The 21,332-nt window shown below is 34.0% G+C and overlaps 1 pseudogene; it reads right to left on the reverse strand.

The window, feature by feature from the left end:
* Positions 1 to 606: 606 nt before the first annotated feature.
* The window catches only part of LOC129923713 (dynein axonemal heavy chain 6-like), an 87,741-nt pseudogene continuing 67,015 nt past the window's right edge, over positions 607 to 21,332 (reverse strand).

Here is a 21,332-nt window from a genome sequence, read left to right on the forward strand (position 1 = left end):
TTCATTTCTAGACATCTAATTGCTATTTAGAACCAATCAACGTATAGATCTGGGCACATTGTGTTCACCCCACCTTTTCTGTTTCCCCTCTCTCCCCACAGGCGGGCTTAGCGTGACCTCCTTGACCGCTTGTAAGCTAGTCTAGAGAGGAGAAAAAAAAAAGGATACGAAAATGCGTAACGCGACGGGTTAAAAGCGTATTTGCGTACTGGCGGTCATTTTTGGGAGATTTTGCGTAACGAATGCGCATTTTGCGTAACGGTAGGCAGGTCTGTTAGAGCATGGAATGAGTTGCCTGAGCTAGCCAGGAAAACCAGTGACTTGGCAGAATTTAGGTCATTGGTTAATATGCATGACTAGATTGACTAGGGACACGGGTAGGACATGATCATTTTCTTTTTGAAGTAACATCTGTATTTTATAAGATCAAATAATGTGGCTCTTTCTACTTTATTTGAGCACAACATATGGCAATTTGTCAATGCGATACTTCTAACTATACCTGTTGCTTCATTGAACTGGGCAAAACCAAAAGTGAAATGCTAGTGAAAAAGGTATTAAACACAAAATAGTATTATCCAATAAACTGCAGAACAAGAATCGCACTGACATTGTAATCTTCATAATTATTATCTGGGCATTTTTACAAATATTGCTGAGACCAGAAAAAGAAAAATAGACTCCTAGACTGGTTAAACCAGACCAACTTGAAGCTAAAATGAATGGTCTTATACAAATAAATTGTTTGCACCCATGACAATCATGTTAATGTACCATGGATAATTTAATCAAGGCTGAAATATAATAGATCTATATTTTACTTGAATTAAATTTTCTGTATTGAGTTCATTAAGTTCTTTTATGGGAGGTCACAGATTAGAAAATTTGCATTTTCAGTGTCATACAAGTTTGAAACTATGGTTACAAAGCGATCAGGTCTCATTGCAACACTTAAACATTATGTGCTTCTGTTCTTCATCCCCAGAGAGATTCTACAGGTTTAAAAGGAATAGCTATTATTAGTGATACTGGATTTGCCTGGATACTGGAACATACAAAATTAGAAGCCTATAATTAATCCAACAATCATAACTTTTCACAGCATCAGTATTACAGAAATAATACATGAAAAAATTTTTTAGTACTTGACATAAGTTCAGAAAAGTTATTTTCATTAACCTTCATAGGTTTCAAAAATGTTCAGAAAATGTTCATTACTTTTTTACAAGGCTGCAGAACACCAATCTCTGCAATGCTGTGATAGTAAGGGGTATTCCATGAAAGCTTATTTGAATAAAAAAAAGCACATTCCCGTGGTGGACTAGAACAGTAGGATATAAATAAGTACCAAGGGGGTCGGTGTTCCAATAATGGATCACTTGGCATAAATGGGTTATTGCCAAAACATACAAGAGGAAGTAGATATGCATACAAATAACAACAACATGAATACTAAAAAACAGTCAAAGTCTATGTGAAAGTACTTTAACATACAGAATGAACTCCACAGTTCTGAATACTACAATGTTTGAATTAAAAAAAAAAAAATTTTTTGTAGGACTTGTATAACAAAAAATGCCTTTCAATGTTTAGAACACAATGTGGCATCAAATTTATGTTTTGAACACAATATGGTGTTACAATGTAAGTGATAATACACAATATTAAAAAAGTCAAATGTTTAAAAAAAACCAACTATAATAACACTGTAAAACTTTTAAAATACAACACTTGTAAATGCAATTTAAAAAATGTCAAAAAGATAAACTCATATTTGCTAAAGCTTTAACCACAAGAGCATTACCCAACAATCAACATTACATTGGCATCATTAAGAAATGGCATCAGTTAGTAGAACTGTGCTTTACCTATCAAATTATTAATATCAAGAGTTTTTCATTAGGATATTTGCCAGTTCCATAGTACTTACATTCTATAAAAAATCTCTCCAGCCAGAAATGACCTCTGGTGAGGGTTTACTGACAGCTGTCCATATTTTAACCTTGAACTTGATGATGACGACCAGACTACATGAAACTATTCAGGGCCTAAGACTTGACTCAGTCAGTTAAAGGCTTTTGTTTTTGCTGCGCATCATGAGACTAAAGTAGATGTGAGTGAAAAATTCAACAAGTTGTACACAAACACCTGTGTATTCATTATAGTTGTGCTTCTTTTAGAAGTGGACTGACCCTTCTCCTTGTCACCTTGTTTTCTGCTCCAATGCTTGTACACACTGGAGAGGCCACTTGGGAGTCACACACATTGATGCTGGTTGAAGGACAGAGCTGAAATAGTCAACCAATAATGAATTGTTTGCTAAACATTTTCTATTCATCATCAATAGCATTGTACAAGTTTGTAATTCAAATAAATTTATTATAGTTAACTCTTTCAGTCAGTAAATAGAGATTGTAGCATTAAGTAAATTGGGAATGTTTTCATTAAATCAATAAGTAATAATTACCTTCAATCAAAAAGGAATGTTCATAATAAGAAAACAAAACTTATTTTAGAAGACCTGTCTTCTTTGATTTGTTTTACATGTTTTCAAAAAGAGTAAAAAAAAAAATAAGTTCCATTGTTTTTTTTAATCTAGCACTCATTAGCTAAATAAGAGAAAAACAATCACTCTATAAGTTGTATAAAGGAGGTATTGTCTTTTTAAAAAAGTATTTTTAATGTTTTTATTTTAAATTTGTTTGGCTTAAAATTCTCAGAAATACTTTATTTTTCTTTATTCTTTTCATTCTATGTTTAGGTTTTATATATCTAAAACAAACAACTTTTAATTTATGTCCCAATAAACAAATGTAACCTTGGTGACATGAATGCTAAACAACTACTCACACAATGTCCCCAACAAGGAGTTAAGAGATAGACGCTGGCTTGGTGATGACATAGGCTGCCCATCATGGAGTAGCCTTCAGACCTGAAATATATATAAACTGAACTTACAAACAATGTCTAAAAGTCCTCTGACTTAATAATTCTCTTTTTGTTGAAAAAAAAAGACAGTTGATAATGATTGCTTTGACACTTAGTCAGATTCTACTTTCATGTGTGATGTATGTGGCAAGAATGCCTCTCAAGAATAGGGCATAATAACCACCGCAAGAACTGCTCCTAAAGATGAGCCAAAATCAATTTATGACTGAAGGCAGCCAACGAAGAAAAAGATGAAATTTGTAACCAATATCATATTTTAAGCTCTGATTTGATCAAAATTATTAACAGAAGTATTTTGGTCTTTAACTCATTGTTTCTGATTTTGTTATCCATCATTGTAGTTCTCAGCAAAAACACATTTCAATTAGAATAATACATTAAAAAAAAGAAAAATGAAACAAATTCGAACCTTGTCTAGTTCATGAGCTTAGGGGATATTTTATTTTTACAAAAGAGATTTAACATCTTATCTTCTTATCTTAACATTAACAACCATCAGGGTTGGAAAGAGACCGAGCTAGTTTCAGAGTCATTTTGTTGAAGTCCACTACTTGTGGAGGACATGGCACAAGATAAAACAGTTTTTTACATGAAAAGAAGGTAGTGAAAGAACAGGACTAAATTTAAAGACTTTAAATAAAAGCATTAATAAATGTTAATTTATGGGTATGATGCTAAATAATTCTGGACATATTTTTGTTTTTGTTATTAAATAATTTGGTCTTCATTATTTTTTTGTTCTAAAAAAATTCATGCCTTCCACTAGATCAGCCAAACCTACTCAAATACTTAGATTCACAATGATAGAGGCCCATATCTTACTCCATAGGCTAGGTCCTACAAGTGCTTCTTCTTCCCTAGTGCCAGTAGAGAATGGAATGGCTTGAATCAGCCAGTACAGGAAACCCAACCACTTAGCAGAGTTTAAGTCACAGATTAACATAAATGACTAGAAATGTGATGAATGTAATTATCTTCTTTTTTGAGATAACATCTGTAATCTATACAATATGATGTAAATCACTACAGTCTGTAAATGTCAAGCAGAGATTAAGAGTATTACTAAATAAGAAGGTTAATTAACTTAGGACATTTTATGAGTCTAAGAGACAGTCTCTGGATTTATCCTAAGTTAATCAACTTGACATACTTTTAGATCAATTATTTCAGACCTTTGAAAGCTTTGAAATTGATCCGATTCTTTTTTATTTTCTTGTCTATGTGTTGATTCTTTTAGCAATCTTTAAATCTGATGACAATAATTTATAATTATTAATTTGATATTTACCTGTGTTTAACTGTTGTGGTCAGCTTTATGTCCAGAATAACTTGAATCATATACCTCTAGGTTGTCCACTGACTGGGTTCTGTAGATAGCAAATGGTACTTGCCTACCTGTCGACATAAGTCTTCGTACAGGTGACCATACATCTGGTACTTCCTGACAGTAGCTTTCTTCACTAGAATCTGGGGATAAAAAGTTCAGGGATTTTATAAAATATATTCAGGCATGACAGATAACAGCCATGGACCTAGAGTTGTTGTTTTTTAAATTTGAATCAGAAAATTTCCTAATCTCAGGATTCCCTTTGAGTATTTTTTTGTTGAAGAAATTAAAGACGGATCATTATGTTGATCAAATGTCACCTACATCAGTAACAGGTTAAATAGCTAGCTAGGGAAACTGTAGGCATAGTTAGTCAAATTAATGAAACATCGATATAAATGATTTGCATAACCACAAGGACGGAAGAATTGATGATGCGCGGTGGTTGAGTGCATAAGCACTAGGGTCCTGGGTTTGAATCCCAGTGAAGACTGGGAGTTAGAATTTCGGGCACTCATGAGTCCACACAACTCTGATGGGTACCTGACTTCAGTTAGGAAAAGTAGAGGCGGTTGGTGCTGGTCACATGACATCCTGCTCTTTAACCATCATCTGCCCTATAGATCACAAGGTCTAAAAGGGGGGAACAATAAATAAGTCATCCCATCTCCAGTAGAACAACCGGTATTATTGCATGCTAAGAGAGCAATCTATTGTTAGGTATTATTGCATGCTAAGAGAGCAATCTATTATGTTAGGTAGTATTGCATGCTAAGAGAGCAATCTATTATGTTAGGTATTATTGCATGCTAAGAGAGCAATCTATTATGTTAGGTATTATTGCATGCTAAGAGAGCAATCTACTGTTAGGTATTATTACATGCTAAGAGAGCAATCTACTGTTAGGTATTATTACATGCTAAGAGAGCAATCTACTGTTAGGTATTATTGCATGCTAAGAGAGTAATCTACTGTTAGGTATTATTGCATGCTAAGAGAGCAATCTACTGTTAGGTATTATTGCATGCTAAGAGAGCAATTTACTGTTAGGTATTATTGCATGCCAAGAGAGCAATCTATTATATTAGGTATTGCATGATAAAAACTAAGACACTACTATATAAAGCTAAACAATAAAGCATCACAAGAACTAAAAGACTATCATGTAATACTAGGAACTATGGAATGATAGGATCACTAACAATATTAGAAACAGAAAGGCCTACTAAGAATTAAAAGGATGGCCTAGGATAAAGGAATATGGAAATCTATTGCTGATGGCCCATACTTCAATAGGGGTGATGGACTGTAAGTAAAGTAAGTACTAAGAATTAAAAGGATGGCCTAGGATAAAGGAATATGGAAATCCATTGCTGGTGGCCCATACTTCAATAGGGGTGATGGACTGTAAGTAAAGTAAGTACTAAGAATTAAAAACTACCATTTTTACTTGGAACTAATAATATTAGTACGTACTGTAAACATATTGGGATTCGCTCTTTCAATATCCAGTTTGTCAATCAATCGATCCAGGACAGCCTCAGCAAGTTCATAAGTAATATCATCATTAGACATCCAACCATCAGCTGCTACGATTCTCGGTTGAACATCAAGTATTGTAGCTAGATAAAAATTTGTTTTACTCCTTTAGTTCTGCATGAACAAAAATTTTTGTCTTAAATTCCAAACAACCCACCCTTTTTTTGTTGATTTATTTGAATGAGAAGAATCAATTGATTTATTAGTGCTGCTAACAAAACAGTAAGCTCAAGGTAATAGGTGAGCAAAACAGATATATAAAGCAAGAGTTTCGAACTGGTTTGAATGTTCTTCTTGAACATTATCAAATGTGGTTCTCCTGAGATCAACAAAAAGCAAGTTCTAAACGACCCACAATCTGAATCTTTTTAGAGAGAAAAGTGGCAAAGGAGTCTGTCCATAGAGCATAAGACTCACTGATAGCTACAATGTTGTAAGCTATAATAAAGCAGTGTAAAAAAGATTATATGCCAATTTATTATATGACAATGAATCATATTCTTAACTAAAGTATTTCAAAACAAAACCAGTGTAAGTGTATATAGCAGTAAATTGCGACTGTTTTTGTTTCTATACTAGCATTAGCAAAACAAACACAGTCTTACCAAGTAAAGCATTGGTTTCATTCAACTGAAAGGCTATGTTTGCATTCTCATGGAGCCCAAAGATTTCTGGCTCATCTATAAGTGGTAGAGATTCAATGTAAGCCTTGACAGTAGCCAATGTCTTGACAAGAGGTGGATAGTAAATACCTTCAAAAATAGATTAAATTTACAAAATTACCTTCCATGGCCCATTGTATTTAATACAAAACAATAACTTTTTTTCTCAAAGACATTCTTTCTTATGAGGCTGATGACTTTTGGTAAGCAATTACTTTGCTATTAATTACTAATGAATACTACATTTTAAACAAAAGAACAATTCCCTCTCCCCCATACCTTGTTGATGTCTAAGAGCTGAGCCGAAGGCTCTTCGAGCTCTAAGTTTGAAAAAAAACCTGTTTGGACGCCAAACAGTAAAAAAAAACAAACCTGTGTGAACACACAGTTCTGTTTGGGAGAGACCCTAGACAATGCCTATGTAAGGCATTGCTGTTGACCGATGCGTTCGGCCCCCGACACGTGGGCTAGAGACACGGCCGAAGGCCGAGAATGCACCGGGGACTTCTGCCATTTTCCTTCAATGTACCAAGCTAACTGTGCGGGATCCGCCATTTATGTAACGGTCCCTTTGAGGAACAGCGCATGGATTGGTGACGTGTTTGTGGGGACTTTATTACAACTCCGCCCGTGCAATGGGTGGACTCTCGTCTACCCGTGGGCATCCCCACGGGAGTCCTGTGTTGCTACCCATTTAGCCTAGCCAATTCCTCTAATGGCCGTTTCCACGCGGGCGCCACGATGAGGCAGGGCAACGTGCCCGCGCTCCCCCATACCTGAAATAAATCAAGGTTAAGGGCATGTATAAATCTAGTCAGAATATATAAAATTCTAGATAGGTGATACAGATGCAGACATGGCAATATTTTAAAAAAGGGTAGCCTAGACTAGACTACTGGATCTAGATATTAATACAAGTAATCAAAGTTTCAAAGATGTCAAATGTTCTTGAAAAAGTTGAATGTATTTTTTGAACTCTTTGACCTCCAGACAAAATTTAATTGTAAGAAATTTATATTTTTAAAAATTATAATGGTCAAACAAGTTTCAAGTGCGGCCAATTAGCTAGTTATTCTTTTCCCAAAGTTATACTTAAACTGTTAAATTTGTTAGAGCTATTTTTGAGATCTGTGTCCATCCAAGTTTTTTTTTTTTTTAACCCTTTTGCCAGCTGATAAAAGGAATAGTAAAATAAACAATGTATCACGAGCTAAAAAGTTCCTCACCCTGACAGACTAACTAAAACAGTCTTAATCAAATCTACTTTCACTATGTTAAATCTTTGCTCAAGTTGCATAGGATTCTGAAGTCAGATTAGAATGGATTTAATCTAATTTGTTATATCAATTTTGATTAGGCTCATACTTCAATTCTGTAACTGGTTATAATTTATGTATGTTTTTTGTTTGCATATTTTTGAAAAGGAATTTTTGCTTTGATCACTCCATGCAACTATTTTAAAGTGCATGTTACACCCATCTCTATGACATTGATCTTAATAGCAATACAAACTTTTTGATCAGTTGTCAACACTTCTAAACCCTGCAGCTTCTCTACAATCAATAGAGATCTAAATAATGTTGATGTGCCATAAGCTATTGACTATACCAGCATCTTAATCTTTTACAAATTATTAGTAGAACATTATACAAACTTACTGATGAGAAATCAATTTTGAATATTTGTATTTTACATCAAAATATGTTGATCAGTGTTAAGGACAATGTGTGTATGTGTGTGTGTACTGAATGAAGTAATACTTGTACGAAGACGAAGATGCTACTTTCAAAGGTTAGATCACAGATATGGTGTATAAAAAGAAAAAAAGGAAACAGATCCTCAATTTATTTTAGTCCTAGTTTGAAACCTGCTAATAAACATCAACATCTGCCGCAAATAAATGAATAGGACTTCCTTTATATTGAACATACAATTACCTGATTCCGAGTATTTATATTTTGGTTTTAAGGTTTCAGGTCTGAAAAAAAACTTTAAAATTGTCCTTAGACATCTTTGATCTTGGGCATCTGTGACTCGACCACCATAGGTAATCTGTGGTGATAAAAGAAGTTTTAAATCATTCAACTAATTGTGTATTATACTGTACAAAAAAATAATCATTCATAAATGTTAACCTAAAATTTGAAAATTAACGAATATAGATTAATGTATGAAGTCTTTTATGGATGTATGTAGTTTGAAAATTGTGGTGGTATTTTATTTTAAAATGTTAAAATGCACAATTGCATTTTAAGAAATGTGATAATAATTAAATGTGAGCCATCTGTGGTCTGATGACAAAATGATACTTTTCTCTCTTGACTCAATTTAGCCCACTTCTGTTACTCCTTTAATTCAGCTTGGTCTCAAAGCCTGATATTGCATGTCTAGCTGCTGAGCAAAATCCATATAGAATATATGATATAATGTGCACTGTTTTGTCATTTTCGCTCCACATGAAGTGGGCATACATGTCTGGTCAATTCCAATTACAAAATTATTAAATAAGTTGTCTCAAACTATTACAATAATTTCCTTTAAATTTTTTCTTTTTAATTACATGTTTATAACAAAGTCATGAAAAGTCAAGAGATAAATATTTTTGGCTTAGTGTTTTAGAAAGAAACTAAAATATTTATATCTCATGAGCAAATGACAATACACACAATACTCTACCTCTCCTGTTATATAGATCAGTGTCTCCCAAGGGATGTAACCATCTTTACAAAACATTTCCATGTTGAGCAATGCACACTCTCTATCACTATCACTAAAAGCGTACTAAAATAAAAATAGATACGACTTATTTATAAGAAAAACTGTATACATACATTTTGTTTTCTAAAAAGATAATATTTTGAAATGAATTACTTTAGGAAAGTGAAGAAATGATCATCCAGAGAGGACTAGTGACATTCAGAAACCCTATATAAAGAAAAAGAGAGAGTTGCAGAGTCAAGACAGTCTAGCACAGTGGAGTCCAGTACAAGATCAGAACAGTACAACAGTTATTCAATTAGAAATTTTGTGTTGCCAATAGTACACTATTTGGCATGTAATACATCAGACTCAATAAAGTACACTATTTGGCATGTAATACATCAGACTCAATAAAGTACACTATTTGGCATGTAATACATCAGACTTAATAAGGTACACTATTTGGCATGTAATACATCAGACTTAATAAAGTACACTATTTGGCATGTAATACATCAGACTTAATAAAGTACACTATTTGGCATGTAATACATCAGACTCAATAAAGTACACTATTTGGCATGTAATACATCAGACTTAATAAAGTACACTATTTGGCATGTAATACATCAGACTTAATAAAGTACACTATTTGGCATGTAATACATCAGACTCAATAAAGTACACTATTTGGCATGTAATACATCAGACTCAATAAAGTACACTATTTGGCATGTAATACATTAGACTCAATAAAGTATCACCCTATTTAGAATCTGAGTTGCCACATTCTCGCAATTGGTGGTAGCTGTTTTGATTTCAATCAAGAAACAAAGGAGAGAGACACAACAATATCATTATTGTTAACTGTGTTAAGTTCATTATGATTTATTAGTTGTTTAATTAACAGGTCCATATTGCTGCATGTTTTGATGCTGAACATTTTCTTTTTTAAAAAATAAAAGAAATATTTATACTTTATATGTGTGTTTGTTATATTTTTGTGTGTGTTGAGCATTTTTTTTTTTTATATTCATGAGCCACCAATTTTAGAACTTGCATTGCCAGGATGGTCTGTACTGAACAAAAACACAATTTTCTTCCCCAATTGCATTTTCTATTTTAAATTGAACAAATCTAGTCTACCATATATCACAGTAGCTACTCCCATAATACAGCCTCTCATTACTTTCAAACATTGATTATCTCTTTATCTCTTTCTCTTTTTTTTTTTCTACACAGCACAGGGAATACATTTTTCTAATACATAACTTCCTTTGCCAGTTGATTAATGTCTGCCAGGAATCTTTTATCCAAATAAGATTTAATAACAATATTATATAAGTAATCATCCAGCTTCAATTAATTCTGACTCTATACTGGTATAGTCTTTCACAATTGTTATAAGGAAAGGTCAAAAAATGTATTTTCAATATACCAGGTAGATGAATTTTCTCGAAAAAAAAAGGTTGTTAGACAATTATAAATGTTTAACAAAATGTCCTAGTAACCTAGAGAAAAGATTTATTTTTGAATATCCAGCACTAAATGAAATTTAATAATCTTAACACAGTCAGATGCCCCATGCCTAATTAGCATTAAGTAAGGCCAACTCTCGTCAAATTATTATTTTATATCAGCTTCATGTCATAATTAATTTAATGGGACAAGCCTTAATAAACAAGTTGATTCTTTTGGAATAAAAACAAACATTAAGTTCTAATAATAACAATAGAAACACTAAAAAAACAACAACATAATTCCTAAGCTTTTTCTTTATAGCCTCACTGTTTTTTTTTCCAGCTATTTTTTAACATAAATAACTTTTGATTTTTTAGATAACTTCATGACACATGTTGCTGAGATTGCTTTTCTATTCCTTTTCATTGTTCAGATTGTAAGGTTTTCTTTGCTGGAGGTGGTAATGGCAATAAGCACTATACTACTACTGGAATGACATGGGAGCAAATGAAGAAAGCTGCTCAGAACCGAGTTTGGTGGAGAGGTGTGGTTGTGGCCCTATGCTCCCCTGGGAGTGCACAGGATTAAGTCAAATAAGTCGCCAACTACAGCATTCATTTTCGTGACTGAAGGATTATATATATATATATATATATATTTCTATGAATAAAGATAGGACAAAAGCAATTAAGAAAACTACATGACAAATGTAGAGAGTATAGATTCCCTATTCATCATGAACTGCCAGGTTTCTTTAATCCACTTAGTTTGCAATCTTAGGTACCCTACCCTGATTAAGTGTTGCCTGAAAAAGTATTTTGAGCACTGGTGCTAGCTCGTGGCTTAGTTCTTTAAATTAAGCTAATATGAGTTTTCTTTGCCTCAACTCTTTTCTTCTGACCCACACATAAGTCAGCTCTGCAAAGATCTCTATCTGCAGCTGGGCAGATTAGACCAGATCTGACCATATTTGACAACAGAGTCAACAAAAAAAAGTTAGCTGTGATATTCATACTCTCCTGCCTTGACTACTGCAATCCCGTGCTAGCAGGTAGGTATACAGGACAACATCATCATTCAGCTAGAGCAGGGGTTCTCAACCTGTGGGTCGCGACCCCCTTGGGGGTCGATTGACAATTTGCCAGGGGTCGCCTAAGACCATCGAAAATATAGATTGTTTTTTTCTATTCTTCTATTGCTGTGTGTGTGTGTGTTAGGGGGGGTCGCGTTAGAGTGGGGGATTCTAAAAGGGGTCGGCGACCTTAAAAGGTTGAAAACCGCTGAGCTAGAGCAAATTCAGAACAATGCTGCATGAATGGTCCTATGAAAAACAAGAAGTGATTCTGCTACTGCTCTCTTGTGTACACTCCATTGAATGCAAGAATTGACTACAAAACTAAGAATGTCCTTTTACTTTAGTGAACTGATCACTCCATATGTTAGAGAGAGAGCCCTGCAGTCCATGGACTCAATGTGACATGTTTCTCACTAAAAAGTTACAGTTTGTGGGCCTTTTCAGTGCTTGTCTAAAGGTTTCGAACTCACTCCCCATTGATCTCAGACAAACAGCTTGCTTCACTACTACATTCAAGAAGAACATTAAGACCTATCTGTTCAAAACTTTTTTTTTAGATTAATGGGTCATTTTAACACTTGAGTTTATGTCTGTTATGTAATAGCTTTAATAGTATCTAAAAAACAAAAAAAATTGAATGGGTCCTTACACTAATACATAATATTCCAGTTCTTAACATTACTCTTACTGTAATATTATGGTTCTACACTCTAACTGTAATATCCCAGTTCTACAGTCTTAACATGACTCTTACTGTAATATTCCAGCCTAATGGTCCAAATTTTTTCCTCTCAAGAATAACAGCATGAAAAAAACAAATGCCAAAAATGATCTTCCTCCAGTCCATTCCCAGAGCTGTTATAAAAATTTTTTTAAATTTATATAGAAACAATAACACAAGTTAAGTCAGTCATTATTATTACTAATCTTTAAAATGTCTTTTTTTTGTCATTTTTAAATTAAAAAATCAATCAACCTACACTATAATAACAAATATAACAAATATGGAAAAGCTCCAGACCTTTGTTAACAGATGCCTACGCCGCATATTAGGAATTATGTGGCCAGAAAAGATAACTGCTATCGATTTGTGGGCGAGAACTAGACAAAAGCCCATAGCCCAAGACATCACAAAATGAAAATGGAGCTGGATAGGACACACCCTGTGAAAACCAGCTACCAATGTTGCAAGGCAGGCACTTGACTGGAACCCACAAGGAAAGAGGAAAGTGGGCAGACCCAAGCAAACCTGGAAGAGGTCAGTCATCAGTGAAGCTGAGGGTACTGGAATGACATGGCAGCAGATTAAGAAAGCTGCTCAGAACCGAGTTCAGTGGAGAGGTGTGGCTGCGGCCCTATGCTCCCCTGGGAGTGCACAGGATTAAACCAACACTATAATAATCCATACACAATACATAGTGTAAATAACATTATTACTATTAACACAGAGGACTACATTATCATCTCTCAATACTATCATAGTGTTGGAATTTATTGTTAATTATTAAACAATTCTCTAACAAAAACAAAAAAGTCTTACGGTGGTCTTCAAAAAATGAAGTTGACATATCTATGAATGCCCTTCTTAGATTGGCTCTAATGCCCTTAGGTGGCTCATTAGTGACTTTGACACTATTCTGAAGAACACTGACAAGGAAATGTTTGGCAGGCATTGAAGACAGATAAGAGTCTAAAGTTACTGTGTAAAAGTGAACTGGTCTCCTGGATATTTTTTATAATGTCTTCCATGGCATTCATCCATGAAGCGGCTAAATGGCAATTCTAAAAAGAATTTTTCAGTTAAATTTAAACTAAATGTTTTGGTTTAAATAACTTTTTAAAGCAAAAAATGTTAAGTCTTTTAAAATTAATACAATCAAATTTTTAATTAATATATTTATAAATCTGGGGAAAAAAAATCTATGTTTATACAAAAATAACAAACATTGGTTTCTGTTTAGTCAATGGTTAGGAGAGATTATAATATAACAGTTACCTATATACTTTTTGAAAATGACAATAGGAAAGGTCTAAGAAAAAAAAAATGCTAGCTTCTGTTCCTTACCTGTACAAAAACCCATTCACCAAATTTGGTTGCATTCTTGATCATTTTATCCGCCACTGGACCTTGACCTTGGCCAAGTGAAATTGATTTCACACTATAAGTGAATAGTTAAAATAAGGAATCAAACCTACAAATTACTTTCTAAATGTGATGAGGATTTAATAAAAACAACCACAATGTAATTAAGCAATAACTAATCATCCATAAATAAAATTTAGGAAATGTCATGTCTTTCGTTAGCTCTAATAATAACATAATAATTAAATTTCCCTCAGGAGAAATTCAGAGAGAGACAGACCCCTTTACATCGTTTTCGTTGATCTTACTAAAGCCTTTGATATGGTCAGCAGAAGTGGCCTTTTCAAACTCCTAAGGATAATAGGTTGCCCTCCCAAACTACTGAAGTTCATTGAGTGCTTTCATGAGGAAACGAAATGTACTGTCAATTCAATGGAGCCCAATCAACACCTTTTGAGGTGAGCAGTGGTGTCAAGCAGGAATGTGTGCTTGCACCTACTCTGTTTGGCATATTCTTCTCCTGTCTACTGCATCATGCGTACAACGACATCAACGAAGGTGTGTTTCTCCATACAAGATCCTCTGGAAAACTATTTAATGTATCAAAGCTGCGGGCAAAAACCAAGGTTAGGAAGCTACTTATCAGGGAACTCCTGTATGTTGATGATGCAGCTATTGTGGCTGATTCTGATATTCAGCTTCAATTCCTAGTTGACAAACTATCTGCTGCTAGCCAGTTAGGCTTAAAAATTAGTCAAAGTAAGACTAAGATACTAGTCCAGAACACAAATACTGCACCTCAAGTAAACATTAATGGCCAACCACTAGAAATTGTGGATCACTTTTGCTATCTCAGCTCCATCATATCCAACAATACTCTACTGGATAAAGACATTAACAACAGGATAGCCAAAGCAATGGCCACCATGTCACAGTTGCAGAAAAGAGTGTGGGACAACATATTGCTGACTAACAATACTAAAGCCCTAGTCTACTGGACCTGTGTGGTTGAGCACCTTGCTATACGGAAGTGAAACTTGGTCAACTTACTCATGGCAGAAAAAAAGCTGAATGTCTTCCACCTCCGATGCCTAAGGCGGATCTTTAAAATAAGGTGGCAAGATAGGATAACCAATAAGGAAGTGCTACAAAGAGCAGGATGCCAGGACATGCGCTCTGTTATCAGCAGCAGATGCCTTGGCTGGCTTGGCCACGTTCGTAGAATGCCAGTAGATCGACTTCCACAAGATATTCTGTATGGTGATCTAATAGAAGGCAGGAGAGCCGCTGGTCGCCCACTTTTACGTTATATGGATGTATGCAAAAGCGACATGAAGCTCTTCAAAATCGACACTAGCAGCTTGGAAAAAGTAGCTTTGGATAGATCTACAAGAAGAGTGAGCATAAAGGAAGGGTCTCGGATTGCAGATGCCATACACTACAGAAGCAGAAAGAAGGGTGATAATGCAATGGCGCCTGGTGATCACATATGCCCAACCTGCGATCACAGCTGTGTATCAAGGATTGGCCTCTTTAGTCACACAAGATGTTGCAAAGGGAAAAGATCGTCTCTCCTGACGTAAAATGCCACAGAAATTTCCCTTAGCCAGCTTGCTCCAAATTAAAAGTTATACAAAGAAGAATTTATCAAATATATAATTAAACTGTATAAAGATAAAACAAATAAAAAATTGATAGGTTTCAAATAAGTAACACTTCTATCCTTCTGATGGTATTTATATTGTATCATCAGAGGGATAACATACCATCAGAACTTTTAAAATACAATGGCTCAAATATAACAAAATTTTTAGGACAATCTGACAGAAAATATGGGATTAAAAAATATTGCCACAAGAATAAAACCAAATTTTTTTTTATTCCACTGCTCCAGAAAGAAACTTGAGACAATAAAAAAACAAACAAACTATAGAACGATAAAGTCTAATAGTTATCCAAGCAAAATAATGCTGAAAATAATTTCAACAGACTCAAAAGTTGAGGAGGTCCTTTGCAAAGGTAGAAGCATTCTTGAACATATATTTAACATTAGACTGTTAAAGGAGAAAATGTCTTTAACAGCTAAATAAACTGGTACACGACTTCACAGATTTAAGAAAAAAACGTTTGACTGGTTTTGGCATCATGGTATGTGGTAAGTGATGGGGGAGTTCAGCTTGGATAAAAACATTATCAATAATATCGAAGCCCTACACCCTAAGGTAAACAGCTCAATACTTCTGAACAACAAAGTTGGAGAAAGTTTTAGGACATCCATTGGAGTGAGGTAAGGATGCATTATCTCTCCAGCTCTTATTAACATATTTCTGAAGCATATTATGATGGAAACTCAAGAAGGATTTACTCCTACTTGACCATATGGGCAGCCTTTGTCCATCTCGGGTTTGAAGACGATATAGACCTCATTGGGGAAATTTCAGACCAGGTACAAGATATTACTTCAAAACTGTATACTAGAGCAGTCTGCATGGAAATCAGTGCTGATAAATTCAAAATACTAGTTTGTGCTGGAGATATAATGAGATGTTGAGGATGTTGGGGTACAGTCGAACGAACTAACATTAGAAGAAGTTGACTCATTTAAATACCTATGGTCAAACATTGGAAGAGATGGACTTCAAATCAATAAGAAATAAAAACCCTTTTAAGCTTGGCAGTTGCTGTCATAAGCAATCTAGAGAATCTGGAAAAGTAACAGCTGCATTCTTCCCTAGTGGTCTCTGAACCCCCACATGGTTGTGTAAGTTGGATACTGAACACAGAAAGAAAAAATTCAAATAAATGCTACAGAAAAATGCTGGGTTTTTACTCTTACAAGTCAACACTCTGGATGACAAAAAAAGGAGGAACTTCTCAAGTCTATAATGTGAAAAGACAAAGCTGAGCTGTTTCAGTCATATGGGTAAATTTGAGGAGATTACAGAAACTCTTGGAAAATGAGGAAGCAGGGGGAACACTGTAATAAGAAACTCTCAGTCTAACTAGAGTTAGAGCCTTGACTTTGTGAATGAGATGATGTAGATCTACTTGTATTAAAAGCTAGTGTTGCAAAGAAATCTAGTTCCCTATGTTGTTTCGTTTAAAACTTAATTTTCAAGAACTAACTGATATGAAAGGGCAGCAGACTGACACCAGACAAAAAAGATGTCACAAAAATGGCAGCAGTTTCTCCATGTAAGCTTTATGTTTCTCTTTTCCATAACAATCATATTTAAATTCCCATAGAATTTAGCTTAATTTAAAGAAGACATTTATGGTAGAAAACTAATTTAATGAATATATTTATTGAAAAATGTCTGTGTTTACTTTTCATGAACTCCCATATCTTTAGCAAAATGTAGAAATGATGTCATTGGATCTGATCCTGGAGAAAGAACGAAGACCAGTGGAGTAGTCTTAGACATACTTTCATAGAGTTCTGGCAATGTGACAGGAGGACTTTCAACAAATTGTTTCCCTAAACATTCAGAAACAAACTCTGTCACTGCAAATGTTGTCTAGGATAAAAACAGAATTGACATAATATAAAAGTTAACAATAAATCCAAAAAGGATATAATTAATTTTTATTCACATAAAACCCAAGAAAAATATCTTTGTTGAAAAAATTTACACACAGTGCTTTATAGTTAGAAGATTATTTTGATCCTAACTGCTACTTTTTTCTATCATTTTTAATGGATCAACAATCTCAATAGCCCCAAGATATCTATTAGCATTGAAGGATAACCCTAGCATCAATTTAGATTAATCTAGATCTAGATCTATTCAATTAGTCTTTCTACCTCAACATTAAGTTAATTCATGTTACAGAGAATATCAACTCCTTTTAAACATTTGAACATTGTGAGTGTAAGCATTATTTTTAATTCATCATATTGTAAAAAGCCAGAATGAGCCTTTAACTGGGAAGAAGTTTGGTTAGCAGGCCATAGATCTAGATTATCCATTTGACTGCCCTAACCCAGGGATCTAAGATGTGATGTGATTTTACAGAGAACCTGTGCCGCAGAACATAGATCTAATATTTAAACTATGACCATGGTAAGAAAACTTAAGGCTATGGCGCAAGATCCTTTGATCCCCTTTGCCAGTTTCACAGTTAGAATAGTAGGTCTATGTACTGGTTTGTAAGACGTGAGTGTGATGCTCTTTCTTGGGCACACAACAAAACTTTTAATTGAAAACTCACCCTTTCCTCACGGAAAACTTTAACAAACATTAATTTTTGAAACGCTGTCAGGCAATCATTCCAATTTCCATTAACTCTATCTGGAAGAGGCAGATCACCATCGTTATATTCAGGGGGATCCAAGACAGCGTAGAGAAAGCGCTCCGGAGGAGGATTTGCTTGAACCTAAAGTTTTTGATATAAAAAAAATCATGCTTTCTCAGTTATAATCTATACAATTTTAAAACGCAAAAACTTTCACAAGCTTCTTGCATTCATAACATTGTAAAACCTAGACCTAAAGGCCCAAGTCAAGCTGAATATAAAATACATCCTTGTTAATAAAATGAGCCTTTTTAAAAATTTTTAACAGTTATTGTAAAGAAAAACACTTTTTTTCTCTTGCCTCCTGGAGTCGAAATACACTGAATGACTACACAACACACATCTCTAATATTTGCTGAACACATTCTTATGGAAAGTTACAAGCACACGTTAACATAACAACAACAACTGATACATTAAATCATTTTCATAACATTCACCCCATACCCCCTCCAGTTCAAATTGTGCCTAGGATTTACAAGGAAAGAACTAAACTAACCATACACCAAAATAATTGTTATCTTGTTCATTTTCTTTATTTCCAACAGTTATTGTATAAACTTTATGTCCATTGCTTACATAGATTGATAAATCATTATGTAAAATGGGAATACCCACTAGAGAAAGTGAAATAAAAAACTTTATGTTTGTCACAAGGCACTATTGTTTTGTTATTGTCACAAGCACTACAATTTTTGTGTGAAAGATGCCAACTCACTTAATTGTTCCTAGTTGGAGGCTCAAATTTACACTCTTGAATTTAAAGGTTTATGTCTGCATCTTCTGCCTGTTGTTCCTTATGTCTGTATCTTCAAGGTGTTTTTCTTATGTCTGCATTTTCTGCTAATTGTTTCTTGTCTTAATCTTCATGCTTGTTTCTTTTGTCTGCAAGCTTGCTGGTTGTTTGTTAAGTCTGAATTTTTGTGGGCGTCTCCTTAATCTGCATCTTCTGCTTTTGTTTTGTTTTTTTATGTTTGCACTTTTGTGGGTTTTTTTTCATCAGATAACTGGCTTGATCAATAAAATGCATTTTGACCTCATGAATATTATCATCATAAGGTTCAACAAAAGCTGTTGCATTTTTGGTGCAAAGATAGCAACTATCTGCTCTTAATTTTACGATCTTCATTTGGTCCATTTGTTCAGCTTTTTAAGATAGTAATAGAGCTTCGTGAGTTTGTGGTCAGGAAATCCTGATATGAAGCTAAGAACTAACCAACCCAATAAATGTGACTGGACTTGCAATCTGAGTCTAATTCAGTAACACTGGAACTAAAGTACAGAGAGCTGTACACAGTATACATTAATGATTTCAACGACAGATTTTTATTATAGGTTCATCCAAATGTGTTCAGACTAATGTGAATTCTTTATGACCATAAGAAATATAGGGCTTATTTTGATTGTTCATTGCTTTATGTGTATTGGCTCACCAGGCTATATACTATTACAGAAAATGTGTTTGGCTAGCATTACAGAGTAAACAGAAGGGGTAGCAAGAGACTCTTGGGCACAGGATTAAAACAATGAATCTAGAATGACAAAACTAAATTTAGTCATCCTGTACGGAGGCCCCATCAGTTTCTTTATCAAATTGCAATATACTGCAGACAATTTAAAAATTATAATCACAGAATTAATGGGAAATAAAAGTAAGAATTCAAAACATTAAAACACATTTTGTTTTTAAGAGATTGGTAATGAGCCTGGGCTCACGGAACCCATTTGTGCCATGGTTACTATGCCACAAACTGTAAAATATTTTGTATAATTTAGAACCACAATAAAACAATTTAATATATGACAAGTGATTAAGGCATATTTCTCATTCTAAATGCTAGGACAAATTCTTAAAAGTGCTATTTATTTCCTATGCCTGAAATGGGTTGCCTGAATCAGCCAGAAAAACAATGCCTTTGCAGAGTTAAGTCTCTCATTATTATGTACAAATAGATTAAAGAGACAGATTTCAAAGAATGAAATGATCTTTATTGAAGATATGTCCTAATTATTAAGATATGTAGCCTTCAGTTTGATTGAGACTGATTGTTTTAATATTTTTTTATATGGGTAATGCATTTTGTTATCGTTATCATTACCTCAGGGCCTTCATCCAGTCTTATCCATACAGGTGTTTTATCCAAATCATAATGGATGTAACGGAAGTTTTCAAATGTGTCACTCATCTCGCAGGCCATTTTCCAAACATTTAATGGAAGCCACGTTGTGTTTTCTGGTTTGGGGACATTTTGCTGTAGAAAATGTAATGGCTTTTAATTACAATAAAAGAAAAAAAGTTTTTATTTTGATAGAAGTTGTGTGTTCTATAATTGTTTAACCTTCCTCTTTCAATGAGATTCTAAATAATCCATAAATATGTCAAGTTGTCAGTGGTGACAAAGTGTGTTGATTCTCAATGGTTATATAAATTTAAACTCTCAAATCTAATTGATTTGAATAAGCTACAATCTTTAAGATGTACAGAAAATTCTGTGGCATTCAGCATTTTACATCTGTTGAAACTTATAATCTTCCCTTTGTAACTTCTCTTCTGTCTTTTCTGCATAAAGAGGCTAATCATCGATACACAGCCACGGTCACAGAAAATCACTACTCCATACAAGTGTACTATTATTTAAAACTTTTTATTCCTAATGTATATAATAAAATGATAACATATTTATATATCTCTAGGATCTCTAGAAAGTCATTTCATTTCTGTGAAGGCATTTCCTAAAATAAATGAAGTTGAAATAAGAGAAGAAGAGAAATATTAATCAAAATGTCTAGTACCTTCTCTATACCTCCAATAGGTCCATGGAGAAAAAAATTCCACTCCAAGGGAGTTATTTCCCCTTCAGTTTTCATAATCTCTGAGCAAAGCAAAAATGAAAATACAAGCTTGTGTTTTTCAAAGAGACCTCTGAAAGAAAATCAAAGCAACCACTAGAGGAATATCTCATTTCACATGTCACATTAATCTGTAAGTAAGATCAAAGTTAATTTAGTTAATGAATTCTTTAAGATTTACAATATAAATAATGGGTACTTGACATTAGCTAAGAACACCCTTGTTAACCATCAGTAATAGAAACAGATGACCTTTGCATTATCTGCATCTGAAGGATGTGAAAGGGGACCAAGCATACTACAAAATAAAGCATGACCCACAAAACCATATACTAGAGGCACTATGAGATATATTTGATTATTTTATGGCCTCCTTCAGTTATGAAACAA

The sequence above is a fragment of the Biomphalaria glabrata genome, chromosome 17, assembly GCF_947242115.1.
Source record: "Biomphalaria glabrata chromosome 17, xgBioGlab47.1, whole genome shotgun sequence".
NCBI classification, from domain to species: Eukaryota; Metazoa; Mollusca; class Gastropoda; family Planorbidae; genus Biomphalaria; species Biomphalaria glabrata.